The sequence below is a fragment of the Pelodiscus sinensis genome, chromosome 19 (assembly GCF_052426305.1).
Source record: "Pelodiscus sinensis isolate ZL-2025 chromosome 19, ASM5242630v1, whole genome shotgun sequence".
Taxonomy (NCBI): Eukaryota; Metazoa; Chordata; order Testudines; family Trionychidae; genus Pelodiscus; species Pelodiscus sinensis.
Genome location: NC_143070.1, coordinates 32,824,868 through 32,832,522, shown reverse-complemented (window position 1 = coordinate 32,832,522; position 7,655 = coordinate 32,824,868).

The window sequence follows — 7,655 nt, the reverse complement described above, 5'->3', positions numbered from 1 at the left end:
TGTGCCTCTTTGCAATTGTGTTTTGTGTGCTTGGGGTCCTGCTACCTTGTACCTGTAACAATATGGTTTTTCTATAGTCCTCTTGCAAGGCCTGTAGCTATTTGGTGAGCCTAAACTAAAGCCTTCTTCTGTAGCCAGACTGAAGAGCGGCAGCAATGAGCTGTAAAGTATAGTCACATTCAATCTAAATGACATTTAAATTGTGTCACATTAGACCATGAGAAGGGGGTCCGATCCTAATGACACCCACTGTCACCAAGGAAGAAACAGATCTCAGGATGGGTAGAGAAAACTTAGGTAACAGCATTTTGTCTGGCATAAAACTGCTTATCAATAGTTGTGTTTGTGCAATTGGCATTCTAGGATTATTGTCCTCACTTTCCTATTGTTTGTCTGTGTGATCGCTGTCTGCATTGTAGCTGTTTCTGTCTGTTGTATAATTAATTTTGCTGGGGGAAAATCAATAAAGGTGATGGAGTATGATTGGTTAGGTAAATCATAATATTATGTTAGCTTTGGTTAGTAAAATCATTAAAAGAATTGGTTAAGCAGGACTCAATTTTCACTATATAAACTGGGGCCCAAGGAGACCAGGGAGAAGAAGGAAAAGAGGAAAAGAGAAGAGGAAGAAGGAGGGAAAGGGAAAGGAAGGAAGAAGACCAAGGAGGAGGGAAGATCTGGAAGCAGAACTCACCTCCAAGGCAGCCTCAGACCAGAGCGGCCAGGACCCTCTGCATGACAATTGAAATGGTTTGCTGTGTGAATTCTGTGGGTCAGGTGATGTCAGGCCTGGGCACTGAGATTATTTACCAGTTTCCCGGGCTCATTTTTTCCCGCAGCTGTGATGGCCGACTGGTTTGTTAGAGAAAAGAAACTGCCCCCCCAGTAAAAAAGTTTGGCCAGGCTGCTCTTGTTATAGCGGGCTGCAGTACTCCTTGAGATAAATCGGCCGCACCCTTCCTGCATACCATTGCCTTTAGAAAAAGGGAAGGTGTGAAAAGGGGAAAATAGCCTCAGACTCTCCCACCCGTCACCTTGGCGTGAGAACTGCAGGGCTTACCTGTTCGCATGAAACCTGCACAGTTTCAGCCCAACCGTTGGGACACAGACCCCCCTACTTGGTGACCATTGGGCCATATATGGTAATATGCAAGCACGGGAAAGCGATGTGCAGATTTGAGGATAAATACCCATCGCACAGTTCGCTCAAAGAGGTCTTCGCAACACACGTACCACCGTGCGTGTGCCTTCTCGTATACTTCAAAGCGCTGCCGGCCTGATCAACCGACCAGCCACCTCCCCCGATTTTCGGGCATAACCAAGGCCTTCGCAACCGAACCGATATCTGTGAAATGTTCCGTGTGCAGTGTAAGTTGATATGTATGATTTGATTTTTTCTTGTTGTATAAGCTTAGTGTTGTAGTTGTTTTTGGGTAGTACATAGAGTTTGTAGTTATCACTGTTATTTAATTAGTGTAGCTGGATATTTTAAGATTAGAGACTATTTCCCTTGCCATTCCCATCCTTATATCTCTGACACGTTTAACTAGAAATTGTAGAATAAATATAATAAATACTGTAAATTCATTATTAACACGGTCTACTAAAAATCTTAGAATAAATACTAGAAATTCACCACTGTCATAAATAAATATTTTTTATTTGATAAAACTGTCCACCTGGTTCTGTCCTTCCCCCTTGGGTATGCATCATCAGACCTGTGATTCTCGCGACATGGCGTCACGAACAGGATGCCCGTGGGAAGACAGAACTAATTTAAACCCAGAAGATTTACTCTTCCATGCCCAATATCACCAAATTACCAATACAGGTGACAGCATACTGGGACACCTGAGTATCGCTAATGGGGATCAAAAATGGGAGGTACGCCTTGATGGCCCGTCACTGGGTTGCGTCCTCCGCACACACCCCACTAGTCATTTTTTCCTGTTGCTGGAGGAAAAACAGGTAAAACTAGCAGGGCTTAAAAAGCCACTATATCCAGCAGCGACCCCCCTCCCCCGTCATGCCCTTAAGGCTATGGAGGCCTGCATAAAAAAGGCAGGAGCCTCTGTCTCTCCCTCGACATTCTACCCCGACTTAGAGACTGGGGACTGAGCACACACCTTAGCCGCCAACGTAGCCGCCACCCTCGTAAACGCGCAAATGTGCCATAAGTTAAAACCTGATACTTATGAACCTCACCACCTTTTAGGAGCACTATACGGGCAGTTCATAACCGCACTGCGCCTAATAGACCAGTACGAAGTTACTGCACGAACAGTCACACAGCAAATGTGCCCCACAAACAGCGCTAGAGCTGGCAGCACACAAAACCCCGTTGAGGAACCAAGACCACCTTTACCTGAACCACCCCCCCCATACCCGTCCGCCCCACTCCTGCCCGAAAAATCTCCCGCCCCTGCCGAAGAAGATAAACGGCCCCGGGAGGTTTGCCCCGTGGTGGTCACCAAGCACCTGGTGGACCAACAAAGTAACACCACGACTCAATCCGTCATCCGCACCCGGACTGCGGCAGAAAGGAGGGAACTGGTTGAAGCCACCTGTAGATGCCCCAGAGAACCGGTAGTCATTTGGTTGGGGAGCATCTCTTTAGAAAATAGTAGCGAAATTGTAGACTCGGAGGAGTGCACCTATTTGGTGCGCAACGCCAGTTGGCATGGCGGGGCAGGAAACCCCATCATCGTCCAATGCAATAATGTTTGGCCAATCCCTCTCTCCTCTGTGATCACCCAGCTCATGGGCACCACGCTGGCCTCATTTAACATCCCTTGTGGAGCTGTAAAAGCTCCACAAGATCTAATGTATGGCATAGCTGGACTCTCTATAGTTGTTTGGAGTCCTGAAAGGCATCCCCTCAACCTGACACTGGCCCAACAGACTGGGGGGCAGCCACATAGATTTGTCAACGACATCTCACAATTCCCGGTTGCGGGAATAGCGATAGATGCAGTTTGTGAGGCCACAGGGCATCCAGATGCTGGCCAAATAATGTGGTTATGCACTGTTGTTGACCAACCATTAACTAGCTTGTACATCATAATAAATAAGATCCACATTCCGACCCGCCAACCCGAACCATCGGCGGGAGCGGTAGCCGCCGTAACTTCAGGACCCCACCCCCAGTCGCAGGGGAGAAAAACGTACCCCAAACGCACCCCCCAAGAGAGGGCTATGTTTGGTTTCCTGCTTAACAGCGGGCTTACCAAAGAGGAGGTTAGGAGACTCTCGACCCCCGAACAACTCCTCTTAGCAAAAGCAAAGGGCTTCAAGTCATGGGGCAATGAAAGCAAACCCCTGAACACCTGCCAAAAAACGAGTAGCAGCCGCATACCATCAGGCGGTCGCCCCAGATGACGATCTAAGGCCATTCGCCACCCTTAGGGTACATCTAGACTACATGCCTCCATCGACGGAGGCATGTAGATTAGACAGATCGGCAGAGGGAAATGAAGCCGCGATTAAAATAATCGCGGCTTCATTTAAATTTAAATGGCTGCCCCGCTCTGCCGATCAGCTGTTTGTCGGCAGATCGGGGCAGTCTGGACGCGCCGCGTTGCCAAAGAAGCCTTTCTTGATCGGCACAGGTATGCCTCGTGAAACCAGGTTTACCTGTGCCAATCAAGAAAGGCTTCTTTGTCGACGCGGCGCGTCCAGACTGCCCCGATCTTCCGACAAACAGCTGATCGGCAGAGCGGGGCAGCCATTTAAATTTAAATGAAGCCGCGATTATTTTAATCGCGGCTTCATTTCCCTCTGCCGATCTGTCTAATCTACATGCCTCTGTCGACGGAGGCATGTAGTCTACACACCCCTATAGTTGAGCGGAACCCGGCAAAGTTCTTACTAGACACTGGCGCACAAGTATCCATAGTCACCCCCTCGACACCGCATAAAAAACAAGGGAGGAAGCTGTGGGTTCAAGGCCTAAACCAAGCCGCCCAAGCGGAGCTTGTAGAAATTAAAATCACTCACAATGGGAGGGTGCACCGAGTCAAAGCCCTGGTAGGAGGCCAGAACTTGCTTGGCGTGGGGGAGCTAAAAAGACTTGACTTAAAAGACCAAGTATTGTCAGCGCTACCTAACTGCCTGACCGCCCAGCCTTTAGCCCACTCCCCTACGCTAGTCAGTCCCGCACAATGGAAACACCAGCACATTCCCCCCCCCCCCCCCGATGGCATTGGCCAAATCTGAATGCTAATAAACAACCTCATGGCCGAGGGAAAGCTACAAGAAGTTAGCGGTAGCAAATATCTTTCAGCAGGCTGGGGTGTACCTAAACCGAATCGTCCTAGAGATGACCCTATATACCGCCTGATCATAGATTACTGCCAAGCAAATGACCATGTAGAATCTGTGCCATTTACATCTCCTCACTCACTACCGAAACTCCTGGCCATTGTGCGCAACAAGACATTTGTGTGAGGGGGCTACACTGGACCTGAAAGACATGTTCTACTAGGTCCCTATGGTAGATGAAAAGGGGGTGCTTAATTTTTCTTTTGGGGATCGCATGTTTAATTGGCTAGTTTGCCCCCAAGAGTACAGAAACTCACCTGCTGTCTGTAATGCGCACCTACAGCGCACTCTCAACAAGATCACCCCCCACGAGGGTTCGCGCAACCTCAGCTATGTCGATGACACTTTGGTTATCGGCAGTGCAAAAGACATCACACAGGTCACCCTTATCGCTGTATTGGATGCCCTACAGCACGATGGGTGGGCTGTGAACGAGGTAAAAAGCCAAAGGGATGTAGCGACCACATTTACCTTTCTAGGCATCACGATCTCCCCCCAGACAATTTCCCCCAATTTGGATAATGAGTCACCCCTCGGGAAGTGGACCCTTAACCCCCCCCCAAAACAAGCGCGAGTTACAAGCACTGTTGGGGGTGCTTAATTACTACCTCCACTTTGTGAGTCCAAAATACACTTCAGCCCTAGACACGCTACAGCTGCTAGTCTGAAAACGCGCTCCCTTTTCCTGGGGCAAGGAGCACCATCAGACACTGCAGGTGTTAGTGCGGGCCACAGAATCCCCTCCTCCCCTAAGTTGTTATGACCCGGAGGTGCAATTGTCGATAGCAGTCAATTGGACAAATAGTCACTTCATTCTAGAGGTCTGCCAGGAGGATGTGGCAGTTTACCAAGAAATGCACCGTATCCAAGGGCCAGAACACCGGTGTGATCCCCATGGGAAACTGCTGCTTGCCCTCAAGTATGCAGAACCCTGGGCGAGGAGTTGTTGGGGAATCCTGTGTGCCCCTGGGTTGTTAGCCCTCCAATGGTTAGATGATGTACCCCCTTATGATTTCGGGGGCCCGGATAAAACATGGTCTGACCTTTGGTGCTGAGCCAGGTACTGCTGGAGCCACTGAAATCACCACGATGACTTGTGTCAAGCCTATGATGATCAAAACAGACCCGCCTTTATCGGCATCTTGGGTGACCCCTGGCTTGTAACCGATGGCAGTACAAAAGGCTCAGACAAGACTGGCATGTATTGAACCAAATGCGAACACCTGGAAGTAAGGGCCCTAGCCCCTGGCATGGGAGCACAAAAGGCAGAAGCCGAGGCATTCGCAATCAGAATCAACCATGCCATTAAGACTCACCCCCCTACCGAGCCCCTCATTATGGGCGTTGATTCCAAGTATGTTTATATGCTAGCCACTGGACCCAGAAAGACCCAGAATTTTGGGAACCCTTACTTACCATGGCTCGTCAGCATCATCGGTGCTGCTTTATAGTCTACTGCCCCTCACACAAACCAGATACGCATTAGGCCCATGCCTTTTTAGATTCTAGGTTGCAGGAGGCTAGTGTAAGCACTGTCAGTGCTACGATCCCCAATGATGACAACGGTGAGCCTCCTAGCACTGAACCCCTGGCCATCTGGCTCCACAAAGAGTGGGGACACTTTAGCGCAGACAAAAACTACCACCTTTATAATCGCACCTGCTTAGGTGCTCCCGATCTCACAGTCGCTAGCTGGAGGCAGGCGGCGCGCCAGTTTCCAAAATGCCAGGAGCATAAACACATGGGTACAGTATCCCATTGTGCAGGGGCTTTTTCCACTGAAAAGTTTGTACCAGGTCAGGTGAGGCAAGTTGATTTCATTGGACCCCTTCCCGGCGCCAAGCAGTACCCAAAGGGCATTGTGGTTGTAGATCTTGGGTTCCGCCAAACATGGTGCAAGCCTTTACGCCGCGCCACGGCCAGCACGCTTACTAATGCTTTGCTGGAGCTCTTGGCCGCCTGGGGAGTGCCCAGACAAGTTCAAACTGATGGGGGCCCCCCATTCCAGTCAAATGTACTACAGCAGTTTTTCATATAGTTTAACATTGCTCACCATGTCCACTTGCAGTATCATCCCCAAAGTAATGGCATGGTGCAACGTAAAATCGGGATCCAAAAGACTACCCTCCGCACTTCCTTGAAAGGAAGTGACTTTTAAGAGCTGGCATCTCCACCTACAGCCTACGCTAATTAACCTTAATGAGCGGTGCAGCCGGTGGCCAGACCTTAAGGCCCAGCTTCAAGGGCCATGCATGGACACCCCGATTCAAAGCAGATGACCCAATATGGGTCTGCATCCCTGCCCATGATGGGAAACGGCATCCACAGCAGGCCGTCATTCAGGATCCCGCCAAGTACCCCAATACATATTGGGTGCTGGTTAGTGACTCTGAGCGCCACCTGCTGGCCCACCATAACTGATTAAGCAGATGCAACTAACTGACTTGGGCCAGTTCCGTGGTAACTGAGCCACCATGTGTTTTATCATAGATGCTATTTGCAACCCTACCATCCGGAAAGGGCCAGAAAAGTGTCACCAACACCGTGGAGCTTTGGGCCACTGCATATGCAGTCACCAGCAACCTCACCGATTGTATCGTCTGCACCCGCCCCATACTGTCAGCTGCTGACGTGCTGTTTTTAGTCCAGCCCATTTTCCTAAATATGTCGGACCCGCTTAACGGGACCGACTGGGGCTTGGATGCGCGCCGACAGCTGTGCCCTATTTCCCGGGCTCCCACCCTTACCACCCTCTCGATTCACCCCACCCTTTGCCCCACCAGGCACGTTCTGTTGGGAGTTCCCTCCCCCAGTGGTAGCTTCATTTTGTTGCTCCAAAGATCCTAAGCACTAGCCTGTTTTTGTTGGTAATCAGTCAGGCTGCACCTGGGTCCTTAGTCCGTATGGACTATTTAACAGCTCTGGCAGTAACGTCACCTCTCAGTTTGTTAATGTCCCGGACCACAGTTTCCCACCCAACCTTACTTCCATTGCCTTTATTTCTGCTGAGGAGAACGCCTCATGGGCATATCCCTTTATCTCCGCTAATGCCATGTTTAGGGAACTTGTTAATCTGTCTATTTCTTGCATTCATATGGAAACCAACGGCCATGAATACGGCAACCCGGTTCCCATTCCCTGGTATTGGGGCAATGAGGACGAGTACGACCTCACTACCTTTCTAATGGACCACCAAAAGTCAAACACACCGACTTTTTCAAAGCTCAATGCACTCCGCCTTGGACACTTCTGGATTTGCGACAACCAAGCCCATGCCACCCTTCCTGCACATGCCATAGGACACTGCACCCTTGGCTACATCCAAATTGAGGGAG